The sequence below is a fragment of the Pongo abelii genome, chromosome 2 (genome assembly GCF_028885655.2).
Source record: "Pongo abelii isolate AG06213 chromosome 2, NHGRI_mPonAbe1-v2.0_pri, whole genome shotgun sequence".
Taxonomy (NCBI): domain Eukaryota; kingdom Metazoa; phylum Chordata; class Mammalia; order Primates; family Hominidae; genus Pongo; species Pongo abelii.
The window spans coordinates 6984942-7000797 of NC_085928.1; the positions used below are offsets into that span (position 1 = coordinate 6984942).

The 15856-nt window shown below is 51.4% G+C and overlaps 1 long non-coding RNA gene across 3 annotated transcripts; it reads right to left on the reverse strand.

Annotated features, from left to right (window-relative positions):
- Window positions 1-352: 352 nt before the first annotated feature.
- Window positions 353-11694, reverse strand: LOC103890067 (uncharacterized). 3 transcript variants are annotated; one of them, XR_008523502.1, is made up of 4 exons: window positions 11399-11694; window positions 2049-2161; window positions 997-1098; window positions 353-490 (listed from the first exon to the last, which is right to left on the reverse strand). It is a non-coding gene; the product is annotated as an uncharacterized LOC103890067 (long non-coding RNA). The 3 variants fall into 3 exon arrangements; XR_008523501.2 differs by lacking the exon at window positions 997-1098 and having other exon boundaries at window positions 11399-11689; XR_010139111.1 differs by lacking the exon at window positions 353-490 and having other exon boundaries at window positions 701-1098; window positions 11399-11693.
- Window positions 11695-15856: the final 4162 nt, after the last annotated feature.

Consider the following 15856-nt stretch of genomic DNA (forward strand, 5'->3'; position numbering starts at 1 on the left):
CCATCAGAGCCCTGCGGCAGCCTGGGTGCAGCAGAGGATGCTGTTGCTCTGGTGTCCATGGGCCAGAGGATACCAAGGTCCAAAGTATGGTCCCCAGGCCCCAGATGCCCCACTGAAACGACTGCGTCCCAAGCGTTTCTGGTTAACATCATTTGTCAGCAAGATGTGAGAGTGAAAGCCCTGGCTCTGGGGCTGAGCAAGCTCTGCCATCCCCAGGAGAAGGAGTGTGGCCCTGCACCCACTACCCACTCATGCACTCATTCAACCACTCATTCATTCATTCATTCAGAAAGCTTTCATGGAGAGCCAGCTCCAGCTCGTGAAGGAAAGAACTCTCTTGGAGGACTCCCTTCATTAACTCGAAGGTTTTGCCTTTAATGTCTTCACGTTCCTTGTCAAGTCCCCCACTTTCCTTTCCAAATGCAGCCATGTCTTATCTGGTTGAGGTAACATACGTTAACAAAAGTATTAATGTCCACTAAAGCGTTAGCTGAAAAAGAAGACATTAGCCGATAACCAAAGCATTGAGAAGTATGACGTTTAGCTGAAGACAAAGATGGTAATTGCTAATTAAAACATTAGCTAAAAAACAAGGAGTTAACCGATCACCAAGCGTGAGTCCATCGATCTGGGCTGAAAGTGAGGGCTGGCTGATGATTAAAGTTTGGTTGAAAAACTAAGCAGTTAACACATGGCTAACTGGTGATAGTTTTTAATATATTAATCCAAAAGTAAGATTTCTACAACTCAATAATCAAATGACTACCTAAAATTGAAAACAGGAATTAGTCTGGGCATGGTGGCTCATGCCTGCAATCCTAGCACTTCGGGAGGCCAAGGCAGGTGAATCACTTGACCCCAGTGATTCACTGGGGTCAGTTGGTCTTGAACTGGGGTCAGTTGGTCAAGACCAACCTGGGCAACATGACAAAACCCCCTCTCTACAAAAAATAACAAAAATTAGCTAGGTGTGTTGGTGCATGCTGGTAGTCCCACCTATTTGGGAGGGTGAGGTGGGAGGATCACTCCTGGGAGGTGGTGGCTGCAGTGAGCCAAGATCATGCCTCTGCACTCCAACCTGGGTACCAGAGCAAGACCCTGTCTCAAAAAAAAGAAAAGAAAACAGGAATTCAAACAGATATATTTGCACACTCATGTTCATCACAGTACTATTCACAACAACCAAAAGGTGGAAGCAACCCAAGTGTTCATTAACAGATGAATGGATAAAGACAATTGATCTCTGCACACAATAGAATACTATTTAGCCTTAAAAAGGAAGGAAATTCTGACACATCATACAACATGGATAAACCTTCAGGCTATTATGTTAAGCGAAATAAGCCAGTCACAAAAGGACAAATACTATATGGTTCAACTGGTATGAAGTTCCTTGATCCTGGGATAGTCACATTCATAGAGACAGTCAGTAGACTGTCGGGGGGTGGGGGGGCGGGGCGCCTGGGGCTGGGAGTTGAGGGGAGAGGAGAATGAAGACTTAGTGTTTAATGGGCACAGGGGTTCAGCTTGGGAAGACAAAAAAGAGTTCTGGAGACAGATGGTGGTGACAACTGCACAACACATGAATGTACTTAATGTCACTGAATTGATTAAATTAAGATGGTAAATTGTATGTTGTGTATCTTTTACCACAATTTTCTAAATGACAACCCAATTAAAAATGGTCAAAAGAAATATGATGCCCAATAAGCACATGGGAAGATGCTCAGCTTCACCAGCCACCAGGGAAGTGCAAGTCAAACCACGAGACGCCAGTGCACACCCTTTAGAATTAAAGTGAAAAGGACTGAACTATCAATGTCGGAGCAATCAGGACTCTCAAACACGGCTGACGGGGGTGTGAGAATCACCCTGCAAGGCAGTTATGAAGCTGAACACCCACCTCCCATGTAATCTAACAATTTTACACCTAGGTGGGGGAAACCAACTAGAAATGAAAAGCAGGGCCGTACAAAGACCTGCGCCCAGATGTGAGTGGAAGCGTTACCCATCATGAGCCTGACTGGAACTATCTGTGTGTCCCTTACCTGGTGAGTGAAGAAGCAGACAGTGGCATATCCATACAAAGGAACACCACTCAGCAATGAAAAGGGACACAGCACAGACGAATGCAGCAACGCTCACGGTCCTCAGGGTCGTTCTGTGAAGGGAAAACACCAGGCATGAAACAAACACATGGCACGATCCCACTTACCTGACACTCCAGAGAAGACCAACTAAGCCTGCACGACGGGAGGCCACCAGGCATTTTCACCTGGTGTGAGGGTGCGAGGCGGCGACTGTCTGCAGGGGCATGAGGGCACTACCTTGGAGTGATGATCTGCTCTGCATCTTGGCTGTCGCGTATGCATTTGTAAAAACTCCTCAGATTGTAAACTTAAAGCGGGGTGCTAGGGGCTGAACTGTGCCTCCCGCCCCCCCACCCCAATTCCTATGCTAAAACCTTAACCCCAGCACTTCAGAATAAGACTGTATTTTGGAGACAGGGTCTTTAAAGGGGTGACTAAATTAAAACAAGGTCATTAGGGTGGGCCCTAATCGACTGGCATCTTTATAAGAGAAAATGACACAGAGAGGCACAGAGGGAAGATGGATGTGAAGATGCAGGGAGAAGGCTACTGTTTGCAAGCCAAGAAGAGAGGCTCAGAAGAAATAAGCCCTGCCGACACCTCAATCTGGGACTTCCAGCCTCCAGAACCGAGAAAATAAACTCCTATTGTGGAAGCCCCCAGCCCAGCCGGTGGTATTTTGTAATGGCATCCCTAGCAACCTAACACAGGGTAATCTTCCTATATATAAATTCTCCCTCTGTAAAATACAATTAAATGAATTTTTTTTGAGACAGAGTCTCACTCTGTCACCAGGCTGGAGTGCAATGGCACGATCTCAGCTCACTGAAACCTCCACTTCCAGGGTTCAAGTGATTTTCCTGCCCCAGCCTCCCAAGTAGCTGGGATTACAGGCAACCACCACCATGCCTGGCTAATTTTTTGTATCTTTAGTAGAGACGGGTTTTCTCCGTGTTGGCCAGGCTGGTCTCGAACTCCTGGCCTTGTGATCTGTCTGCCTCAAGCTCCCAAAGTGCTGGAATTACAGGCATGAGCCACTGTGCCCGGCCAAAGGAATATTTTTTTAAAGTGAGCAAGCATAGGTTATAAGTGGATTGTATATGACTCTTCAGGGCTCCAATACCCAGCACTCTGCTATGCTCTCAGCAAGCCCTCCATAAACGCCTTAAATGCTAATGAAAGTTGTGGCCACTAGCTAATGCGTTAACCGGTCACTGAGGTGCTCCTCACTCTTTCCAGGAGATTCTAGAGGTTTTTAAAAGCTCCCCCAGTTTAAAGCTATTCACACTACTGCCCTGCCACCATTCCCTGAATACTGACTACGTACCAGGTGGAGTGCGCCATGGTGGCGGGATGGCAGGCCCATGAGGGGGTTATTTTCATCCTCATCTCACAGGTGGGCTTTCTGAGGCTTGGAGTAGGGACGTGACTTGCCCAAAGTCACTCAGGGAGCTGGTGGCCATTTCAATGTCCAGATGAAAGGCTTTATTCTCACAGAGGCGAGTCACGTTTCCGCAGACTCCCATTCCTCAGGTGACAGCTCAGTCCTCCCAGGGGAGGTTTCTGCACAGCCTGTCTTTGTCCATTCAGACAGGCAGGCATTCCCTTAAGAGCTATGGGGTTTCTTCTCTCCCGCCGGGAGGCTCTGGGCAGACACTGACATCAAGGAGTCTGGGGAATTGGAATCTCCAGAGAAAGTGTCCACAGGGTTGAAGGCGTGGGGGAGGCGGGCTGCACCATCATGGTGCAGCACGTGTGGGGGCTTGGGTAGTAATTGGAGGCCCAGGAGGTGTGTTCTCAGTGATGGGAGGCAGTGGGGAGGGTCACATCCCCATGACCCACAGGGCTGTGGCTGTGGAGGTGGCTGCAGTGATGTGGTCAGGGCGGCCACACACCCTGTTAGTGGCCCAGAGCATGTCACTCTGCTTATTCCATTTCACGCCTTCTGGGCAGCCAGCTCTGACCCCGCAGGGTCGAGGACCCGTCTGGGCCCCACAGCCCACAGAGCTACTCACACCTCCTGCTCTCTGCTTGAGCCTTCCTCCTCCACCAAACTGTGAGTTCTGTGGGGCAGAGCCCGTATCTGCCTTCCCTTTGAGACACCGACACCCGGCCCAGGTGGGAGCTGGACAGTGAGGCAGGGCAAACACAGCTGCTGCAGCGCAACCTGGCTCCACTCCCAGCTCACCCACCTACCAGCTGCGCAACCCCGCGCAAGTCAGCACATCTCCTACAGCCTCAGTTTTCACCTCTGTCAAATTGGGCCACCGAGGACTGTCTTGCCTCCCTAACTGAAGAGGAAATAAGATAGTTCTCACTCCCCGGGCTGGGCCCTGGGATTCCCTTCCCTCTGGATCCCACTGTAGATGCAGTAGGTGGATGAGGAAAAGATAATTATAGGGCCAGGCCTGGGGGTGGATGCTTGGCTGGAGAGAACCAGAGACAGCTTCAGGGAGGAGATTCCTCAAACGGGGCTTTGAAGAGGGCAGGGGTCGTCATACCAAGAATCACCACTGTGATGGTGATGGCTGGCATCTCTGGAGGACCTACTGTGTGCTAGACACTGTTTTAAATGTTTGTGTGTTAACTCGTTTAATCCTCAGAATAACTTAAACTCATGTGATCCCCATTTTACAGAGGAGGAGGCTGAGGCACAGAGAAATTTGTGACTTGCCCGAGTAGGAGATCGCCCAGCAGGGCATAACAAGCGAAGGGGAAAGCTTGGGCCATGGTGCAGAGGCAGGAAACAGCCTGGCGCTCAGGGGAGTTGGTCGTAGATTGGTACAGCCATGAGTGCCCAGGAGCCACACCCCCTTGTGTAATCCTCTCCTACATTGGCCGCCGGCTTGGTCACATGACCTGCTTTAGCCAATGGGACAGCAGCAAATGCAATGTAAGCAGAGGCTTGGGAAGCGGTTGCACATGTGGCTTGCTCTGGGAAGGATGCATCCAATGGAGCAGCCCAGGCTAGCCTGCTGGAGATGTACGGCTCAGCCAACGGCAGCTACCCCGGGCCAAGCAAGGCCAACTTAGACCATGCTGCACCAAGGTGTCTTCAGCTGCCTGGGTGAGCCTAAATGAAACCAGCAGAATTACCCAGCCGAACCTGGACCAGATGACAAAGCTAATTTAGTGTGGTTTGAGTGCATCAATAGATCATTAAGACAAACTTTCAAGTGTCCAGTATCTGAAGAGAACAAGATGACCAGTGCTGTGCAGATGTGACAGAGCAGATAACTGTACCCGCAGTGTCCTTGGAAGCACTGTGGGAAGACAAGGTTTAAAGGAAAACTGCTGGAGCTCTGGATTCCTGACATCGGCAGCCCCAGAGGAGTTCTCAGTTCACACTCCCCTCTGCATTCTGAATCCCAAAGAGGATCCTTAACTCCCACCTTACTGCCTGATTCCAAAGCACCCAACTAGCTTCAAAGGCCATCACCCTCCATCCAGTACCTGGCATGAAGCCAGCACATAGGAGCTGCTTTCTTTTCTTTTCTTTTCTTTTATGTTACTTTATTTTATTTTTGAGATGGAGTCTCGTTCAGCCGCCCAGGCTGGAGTGCAGTGGCGTGATCTTGGCTTACTGCAATCACCGTCTCCAGGCTCCCTGATTCTCCCATCTCAGCCTCCCGAGTAGCTGGGATCACAGGCACCCGCCATCATGCCCGGCTAATTTGTGTGTGTGTGTGTGTGTGTGTGTGTGTGTGTGTGTGTGTGTGTATTTTTAAGTAGAGACGGGGTTTCATCATGTTGGCCAGGCTGGTCTTGAACGCGTGACCTCAGATGATCCACCAGCCTCAGCCTCCCAAAGTGCTAGGATTACAGAAGAGCTGCTTTATAAACAGTTTTTGAATGATGGGGAATGCATGCAGCCTCCCATATCCACCAGGTACTCTGAACCACTGCAGAAACATTAAATACAAAGTCAAAGCTGCCTGTCATACAGCTGGACAGGGTGTATCCACTGCTCCCACACCCTCAGAATGGAGGGACTGTTCATTTCCTCCTTAGACTCAATTGCTCTTCCCTCCTCCAGTCCGCTGCCCAGGTTAGACAGCGTCTGAATCCCCCACTTAGAATGAATGGAGTATCTGCCTCCCCTCTGAGACTGGATGGAATGTCCACCTTCTCCCTTAGACTGGGTAAGGTTAACCCACCTCTCCTTTTGGCCTGGGATCTCCTTAAAGGCAGACGCCTGCCTAATCCATCCTGTGGCCCCAACACAGGATTTGGCCCTGAGGTCCTGCAGGGTAGAGCCCTGTGTTTCCCAGCAGGGCCCCTGCCTGGGTTAATCCTCCACTTCCTGATCTTCTAGTGGCCTTTCTCATGCCTGGAGTCTGTGTGGGATGGTCAGAAAGATGGACTGACACACAGCCCAGTTTCATTTTTACTAGTTTTCCTCTTCCTAGTTCCTCCCCTCCTCCCCAGCATATTTTTTGCCTGTGTTTCACAGACTATGAAACCAAGGCCCAGGATACATCATGTGGTCAAGTTCATGACAGGGAGTAGACGGTGAAGCCAGGACTTGAACCCAGGTCTGTCTGGTTGCAGCCCCAGCATTCCTGAGAGCCACACCCACTGCTACAGTGCTGGAGGGGCTTGGGCCCCTGTGCTATTTGCTGGGGTCCCAGGCGAGGATCACGCTTTAGTTTTGAAATTCTGCCCTGGAGAGGGGCCCTCTGGGAAGGGAAGGCTCTGCGGCTGGACGGGGTCTCTGAGGGCCACCCAAGAACGGCTGGAGAAAACGGCTCCCGGCCCACAGGGACTCGCTGGCCTTGCAAAGAGCACTGGACAGGGAGCCATAGACACCCAAAGCCAGTCTTGGCTCCACAGCTGGCCAGCCACTTTGCCTCGATTTCCTTATCCATGGACACAATAACAGCCACTGAGAGCATGGTGCCAAGTGCCCCGTAAACATGAATTCCCCTGGCTCACAGATCCCCCAACCCACCTTGGTATCTCCTTCTTCCCCTCTCACATCTGCTCACCCCATTTCTGGATCAAATGCCTGCCACAAATTTCTTGCTCCTTTGGTTTAACCAAGGCAAGTTGATCACATAACTGAATGCCTGAGGCCGGGCTCGGTGGCTCATGCCTATAATCCCAGCACTTTGAGAGGCTGAGGTAGGCAGATCACTTGAGGTTAGGAGTTCGAGTCCAGAAAAACCCTGTCTCTACTGAAAATACAAAAATTAGCTGGGCGTGGTGGTGCACGCCTGTAATCCCAGCTACTTGGGCAGCTGAGGCAGAAGAATTGCTTGAACCCGGGAGACAGAGTTGGCAGTGAGCCCAGATCGTGCCACTGCACTCCAGCCTGGGGGACAGAAACTCCATCCCCCACTTCCAAAAAAAAATTAAAAACTAGACTTGTAGAACAAACAAGCCCCCCAGCCAGGATGCCTCTGAGTGACATGTGAGGTGGGGTCTGAGAACAGAGATGTGCAGCCAGGTCCCATCCAGCTTCACTTGGACTGCCAGGGCTCCAGGGGTTGGAGGACAGCACGGGGCTCAGGGCTACCAAGCTCTGCCTGTGAGTCTCAGCTCCACCTTTTAGTCACTATGTGACCTTTGGAAGGTCACATTGCCACTCCCTACCTCAGTTTCCCCATCTGTGAAATAGATGCCTGCCAGTCTGATTACCCTCTTGTTTGCCCATCAGATGTTCTGCAGAGGTCAGGGCACCAGCACATCGTGAGGCACACACTGATTGGTATTCTTCCATCATCAGTGGGCACCATGGGGGAAATTCACTGCCATGGACTGAAAGGACCCCCAGTCTGCACGACCCCTGGACACCCACGAGGGCTATGAGCAAAGTAAAAATTTTGGAGAGAGCCTTTTATTGGCTCCCAAGAGCCTTCCCAGGGCCACGCATGAAATAGGCCCTTAATCAGTAAGTGTTTCAGCCCTGGGAATTCATTTTATTTATTTATTTATTTATTTATTTATTTATTTATTTATTTACTTGAGACAGGGTCTCACTCTATTGCCCAGGCTGGAGTGCAGTGGTATGACCATGGCTCACAGTCACCTCAACCTTCTGGGCTCAACTGATCCTCCCACCTGAGCCTCCCCAGTAGCTGGGACCACAAGTACATATCACCATGCCCAGCTAATTTTTTAATTTATTTTTTGTAGAGATGAAGGCTCACTATGTTGCCCAGGCTGGTCTCAAACTTCTGGGCTCCAGCAATCCACCTGCCTCGGCCTCCCAAAGTGCTGGGATTATAGGTGTGAGCCACTGTGCCTGGCCAGCCCTGGAAATTCATCTAACCAGTAGTCTTAAACATTTTTCATGGCAATATTTTTTAGCCTCCTTCCTCTTTCTTCAAATGAATTCTTACAAAGTAACCTATTAGATTAAAAAATATCAAAAGATTTCTGTCCTTGAAAGAAAGTGGGGCCCCAAATCCTGTCTGGTCCTTCTCCTGACTCCAGCCACCCAGGACACTGCCATGAAACACTGTGTATGCCCCTGCTCAAGCCCAGTAGTGATCACACCTGCCTGCAGCTATAGTGCACCTGCTGTATACCTGGCACTGCCTGAGCCTGTTGTCACCATCCCCTCCACTTCTCAATCATAGTCCTAAAATTGAGATCTTATCATCCCATTTTCCAGGTGGGAAGACTAAGGCTGAGAGAGACTAAGTAAGTTAGCTGAGGTCATCCAGCATGTGTGGGGTGGGTCAAGATTCACACTGAAACCTATCAGTGCCTCAAAGACTGTGCTCCTTCTACTGTCCTACTTGAGGCATGGGAAAACTGTGGCCTAGAGCAGGGGAGGGTTGGTGACCTTCTGAGGCCATACTCTTACCTGCTGAACCTGGATCAAGGCCAGTGTGGCCTTGATGACTTCTGGGCTGGTCAGCTCTGGTCCAACCCTGGCTGTGAGTGCTAGGGGGAGAATGCATTGGGCTAGGTTTATAACCTCCGTGGACTCTGTTCTGTCACAGATTGACTTCCGGGGCAGCTCAGCCCACAGCCAAGTTCAGGGGCTCTGGGGACTGAGTGTTGCCATCACCTTTTCCTCTGAAATCCAGCCACAGGGCATCCAGGGGTGGCTGGAACAGAGGGACCATCAAGTCTAACCCCACAATTTACAGATGGGGAAACTGAGGCCCAGCCATCCAGACAGCAGTCGTTGGCCTTCCACTGGGCAATCACTGTTGCCAAGTGTAGCATTAATGACTGCATGCTCCCAACAACCCCAGCAGTCCAGGAAGGGGAAACACTTATTAAGCTCCAACTGTATGCCTCATATTGCATTAAGTGTGTTCTTAACTGTTATCTCCTTCACACTGCACAACTGCCCATCTAGTAAAAGGGGAAACTGGCCGGACGCGGTAGTTCACGCCTGTAATCCCAGCACTTTGGGAGGCTGAGGCGGGCGGATCATGAGATCAGGAGATCGAGACCATCCTGGCTAACATGGTGAAACCCCGTCTCTACTAAAAATACAAATAATCAGCCGGGCGTGGTGGCGGGCGCCTGAGGTCCCAGCTACTCTGGAGGCTGAAGCAGGAGAATGGCATGAACCTGGGAGGCGGAGCTTGCAGTGAGCCGAGATCGCGCCACTGCACTCCAGCCTGGGCGACGGAGTGAGACTCCGTCTCAAAAAAAAAAGAAATGGGGAAACTGAGGGTTCAAGAGGGAAGGTGACTTGCTCCGTCTGCCTGACTCTAAGACTCATTTCTCAGTGCCATAGGAATCCACAGTGTAGGTGTGGTGGTGTAAGGGAAGAGAGGGAGGAAGGTAATTTATAACTCTGGAGACACCAACTGAGAAGTCGTCCACCCCCTACTAAACAGAATGTGGGTTCCGTAGCATATAATACATGCTTACTGAATGCACAGTGGAATGGACGAACACTAGGCTCATTGGTGGTGCTCAGTGCTTGGTGCTCAGTGTTTGCTGAATGAATGAATGACTCTCAATAGGGCATATTAAAAAGCTCCCAGCTACTGTCTTAGCAGAGCAGTCTGCTGCCCTTTCTCCCAATACCATATTTCCTCTTCACTTTTCTATTCCTCTGGTGGGCTACTTGTCCAGCTCAGCTTCTCATGTTTGGAAGTAACTGTCTCTGCTTCTCTCTGACTCCTACCCCTCAAGGCTAAGCTGTTCCATGATCCATTCCTTCAAGAGCATCTCTTTCTTGACCAAGGAATGAGCACTAACAGGCTGACTTGGTTCTTCTTCAGGAGATAGGTTTATACTTTGAAAGGGGAGGCCTTGTGAAAATAGAATCTGAGAACTTGGTGTGTGGTCTGGCAGCATCCAGGACCAGGGCTCAGCTTGGGACTGGAGTTAGAGCTTAGTCTATGACCACAGTCAGGGCTGTCTGGAGTCGGGATCAGGGATTCAGTTAGGGCTCAGGACTCAGTCTATAACTTGGGTTAGGATTCAGCCTGGGTTAAGTTAATTAATTAATTTATTTATTATTTATTTATTTTTGAGATAGGGTCTCGCTCTGTCACCCAGGCTGGAGTGCGGTGGTGCGGTCTTGGCTCACTGCAACCTCTGCCTCCTGGGTTCAAGCAAACCAATCCTCCCACCCCAGCCTCCTGAGTAGCTGGGATTACAGGTGCACGCCACCATGCCTGGCTAATTTTTTGTATGTTTAGTACAGACAGTGATTCACCATGTTGGACAGGCTGGTCTCAAACTCCTGACTTCAGGTGATCTGTCCGCCTCAGCCTCCCAAAGTACTGGGATTACAGGCGTGAGCCACTGCGCCCATGGCATTAACCCGGCCAAGCCAGGGTTAATGTTTGAGCTCAGACAGGAGCCAGGTTTGCATTCACCCCATGAGCTAGGATGGTGGATTAGTCTATGGTTAGGGTCAGGGCTCTAGGACCACGATCACGCCTAAGTCTGTGGCCAGGACTAGGGTGCTGTGTGTGACCAGGATCAAGCCTCAGCCTAATCAGAGCTTCCAGAACCACTTAGCTCCCTCCCAAAAGTCGATCCCCTGGAATCAACTAAATTTTCCTCTATTCCTTAAAACGTAGCTTCTTTCTAGAGAGTGCCCTCCTGGTGCTGCCCACACGGCCCTTGCAGCCCTGCAGGAGAGCTGCCTCAGCGCCTCTGCTGAGACCCTGCCTCCCGCCTCCCTGCCTCCTGGCTCCAGGGTTATTAAAGGAGGAATCTGTGGGAAGAAGAGAGTAAACAAAATCCATCACGCGGGGCTGGGGCTGGCGCCCGTTCCTCCTGCGGCTCCGCAAGCTGACTCGGAAACCAACAGCGCTGAGCGGACAATGTTGACAGGAGACTTAATGAAATCCAGAGGGAGGCGCCCTGGCAGGGCCTACCTGGAAGGAGGCCCAAGATGATAATTACATTAATTCTGGTCTATGTCCCAACAAGCGCAGAAGCAAGGGCTGGGGCCAGGGCCCGTTCACCCAGGGTTCCAGGAGTCTGTCATAATTACGGGGAAAAATAAGTTCCGGAACTTACATAACCTCACTGCTTGGGCCTGGAGGGTTAGACCCACTTTGCTTTGCTTTTCCAGGAAATGCCCACATGGCAAAGCTGCACTTGTGTGCCAGGATCACCTCCGTGGGTCACAGAATGTGTGAGAGCACTGGGCAGGAACTTGGTTCTTGTCCCCATTTCTCAGATGAGCCAAACTGAGGCTCAGGGAGCAAAAGGGTCTCATTCGGAGTCCTGCAACCAAAAGGCATAGGGCTAGCATCAAGCTCCATATTCCAGCTTTGCCTCCTCGAAACCACTCCAACATGGAGACTGTGGGCAACCGGGAGCAGGGAGATGCATTCTGCCCAAGAAAGGAAAGGAAGGGAACGTTGCCCTTCTCAAATGATGCATTGGAGGGGGCCAGGCTAAGAAGAGGGAAGAGCTGGCCAGGCAGAGGACACAGCAGATAGAAAGGCACGGTGGCTGGGAAGGATACAGCGTGATGGGAGGAAGGAGTCATCCCGTAGGGCTGAGTGCTGGTTCAAGGGCAGAACTGGGGTAAGGAAGTTGAGGCAGGGGCATAAGGAGCATCATATGTTGGAGCCACAGAGAAGTCTCCCACAGCTCCTCTTATTTGAGCCTCATGAACTAGATGCTTTCATTGTTCCCATCTTACAGATAAGTAAACTGAGGCTTAGGAAATTTGAGTCTCTTGCCCAGAGCAACGCAGCCCAAAAGTAGTACGGCTGGGATTAGAACTACGTCTGTTGGGCTTAAACTGCTCCTTCAAACACACTTCTTTCCTGCCTCGCATGCCCCCTGCCGACTTTCCTGGCTTTCCAGTTTGGTTCAGCCTGAGGTGACAGCCTGAAGATGCTCCTGGCTGGCATGGAAAACCACAGAACCTTCAAGAACAGGGCGGCAGCAGGGGCACACTGCATACTCAGGCCTCTGCAGGGCTGTCTCCGGGCGAGGAAGCGGAGGGTCAGGGCCCTAAGGCCTGTGGTGGCAGGAAAGGGGGGAATTAAGGGGAAGCCAGTTCCAGGTGGGGTGAAGACGAATTGACACCCAACACAGCAATGGGCTACTTGGACAGGAAGTGAGCACCCCAGCCTTGGAGGTATAGTACGAAGGGGACAGACAGGGAGACAGGAGATCTACATGTCTTGGTCCCAACCAAATCTGCACACCCAAGTTTCCAGGAGCCCCACCTCTGCTGGGAAAAACCATTCCTAGCCACCTGCCACTGAGGTCGGCTCCAGGAAGTGTCAAGGTCTGCCTGAGGCATCTGTTGCCTTCCAAGGGTTCCTCCTCAGACGTTTCCAGCCCCTTGAAAACGGCACCCAAACAGAGCCTGAAGAAAAAGTCCTCACATGTGCGGGACTACTCTGTGGGGTCCTGTCTCTCCCCTGAGAACAGACACAGGAGCACAGAGAGGGGGAGTGAGTAACCAGGCGTCACACAGCACAGTCCAGGTGGGCCTCCTGGAGAAGGGATGTGACCAGGCCCACCCTCAGGGTGAGACCTCTCACTTGGGTCAGAGGGTCCTTGACGTTGCCCTAATCAGGAATGAGAGTGTTTGTTTTCAGCCAAATATTTCTCCGACCGCAGACGAGACGGGATGCGACTGCACATTCCAGAGTCCTGGCAACTTGAGAAACCGTGCTGTGGGGCCTGCCTGGTCCCCTTGCCTCCTCCTGGGGGCCTGGGGCCCACCCCACCCCGGCCCTGGGGTCTGGCTGCCAGCTTGGATGAGAACCTTGTTTGTGGCAAAAGGTGTTGGCAACACCCCAACATTTCTTCTCTCCCCATCCTTCTGGATCCTCCAGATCTCAGCCCCACGGATGCTAACCTGGCTTGTGGAGGTTTCACCAGACCCCGGGAGATGAGAATCCCAGGCAGGAAGACAGCATGTGTTGTGGCCCAGAGGTGTGACAATGGTGTGGCCTCCCTGGAGAAGGTGTGTGTGCTCTGTGGCTGGAGCGTGAGTCTCCTGCCCCGCAAGGGTGGGGGTGAGAGAGGACAGGTATGGCCAGCTTGCAGAAGGCCCAGAGCGCTAAGAATCTGTGGTCTTGGAGCAATAGGGAGCCATGGAAGTTGAACAGGAGAGTGCCAAGGTTAGAAATGTGTTCCAGGAATTTCCCTCCAGTGGACATCAGTGGCCAATTGAGTGGACAGGCAAACGCATGGGCACCAGAAGGCCGGGTAGTAGGCTGAAGCCGGCACAGCCAAAGCGGGGTGCAGAGGGTGGGACAGGATGAGAGGAAAAGGCAGAGTCAGGTCATTGGCTAGCCGTGAGACTGATAGATGTGGATATTAGGGTCCTCATTTACAGAAGAGGAAACTGAGGCTTAAAAGGATGAGAAGCGACTTGCCCAGCTGCCTGGGGAGCAGTAGAGCTGGCATCATGGACTCCGATTCCACTGCCATTTCTCTCTACTCTATCCATGTTGGTGGAGTTCACAGCCTTGACCACCTGCGGTCAGGATTTCTGAGGTAAGTCATATTCCCCACCCAGGGCCCTGGTCAGAGGCGGCATGTCTCCACCCCCAGCCCTGCTCAAGGCCCTGGCTCCTGCCAGAACTGTAGTAAGCCCACTCCCCCATACAGTCAATTTCTTCCTCTCCACTTCTTGGTGGTTCCTGGTGAACTCCTACTGATCCCTTGATAGCCAACTGAAAACCACCTTCTCGTGGTTGCCCTCCAGACAACTGCAGACAGAATCAGTCTCTCCTCCAGACCCTGGGGTAGTTAGTTATTTGAGTGTCCCATCACCTGGGAAGGCCTTGGGGGCAGAGGGCTTGTATCATCTCTGCCTTCTCGGGACCCAGAACAGGGCCTGGTATACAGTAGATACTCCATAACTATTGATTACAGAGAGCGAATGCATGAACAGCTCGATGCTCATGCCCCAGCACAGATGATCAAAGATAGGTTTTGAAGCCAGGCGGCCCCGGCCAACTCCTGTCTCTGTCTCTGGCCAGCTGGGTGGCCCTGGGGCTTCAGCTGCCTGAACCTCAGTTTCCTTTTCGTAGACTGTTGGCAACTGTCCTGAGTGTGCAGCCTGAAAAGCAAATTCAGTAACAGACATAACCCAGCAGAGCACTTGAGAGCATGGTCCCTGAAGCCAGCTGGCCTGGGTTCAAATCCTGACTCTGCCATTGACCAGCTGTGTGGCTTTGGGCAAGTTACTTGACTGCTCTGGGCCTCAGTTTCCCCATCTGTAAAATGGAGGATAGTAGTGCCAGTCTCATGGGGTTATTTTGAGAGTGAAATGAGGAAATGCAGGTAAAATGCTTACAACAGGATGTGGCAAGTAGGAAGTGCCGGACACTCGCTCGTGAACATAAAATGCCTAACACATGGTGTGCACTTGAGCAGGGTGAATCCGACTCCAACTCCTCTCACCTTCCCTCCTGCAGCCCAGGGAGAGCGCTGCAGGGGCCCTGTGCAGAAGCGGGGGGCTCTGATTAGCTGCTATAGCCAAGGCCCCTCTCTGCAGAAACATCAGTGGGTCAAACACTGCAAGCCCCACTGTTTTTCCAAGTAGAAACCCCACACAGATGCGGAATTAACCACCCACATCAACATGAATGGCACTCATTTCAGAGCCTTCCGTGGAGGGGGAAAATATCAAGCAAGTCCTGCTGAGAGAGGATTTCAACTCAATGGCTGCAGCCTCTGAGCTTGCTCTAGAAGCGCCTTTTTAATGAGCTTCTTTTATTTATTTATTTATTATTTTATTTTATTTATTTATTTATTTTGAGACAGAGTCTCGCTCTGTTGCCCAGACTGGAGTGCAGTGGCGCGATCTCAGCTCACTGCAAGCTCCGCCTCCTGGGTTCACGCCATTCTCCCGCCTCAGCCTCCTGAGTAGCTGGGACTATAGGTGCCCACCACCATGCCCGGCTAAATTTTTGTATTTTTAGTAGAGACGGGGTTTCACCGTATTAGCCAGGATGGTCTCAATTTCCTGACCTCATGATCCACCTGCCTCAGCCTCCCAAAGTGCTGGGATTACAGGGGTGAGCCACTGCGCCCGGCCTGATGAGCTTCTTTTAAGTCTCAAATCAAGTGTTCTCTTCCACTTGGCAAAGTGAATATTGCTGTGAGCATGATTATTTTAGTTACTGTATTTTCTGGTCTCTAGGTATAAGTGATTCACCCAAATTATGTGACTTAGTCCCTTTAGCCCAGTGATGAGAAAGTATCATTCCCAGTTGAGGGAGGGAGACACTGAGGCTCAGAGAGGTTGCCAACCAAGCCCAACGTCACACAGCATGGAAGCAGAGTCAGGATTTGAACTTATGTAGTCTGATGCCAAAGGCGGTGATCTGAAACACCGGTCTCAGCGC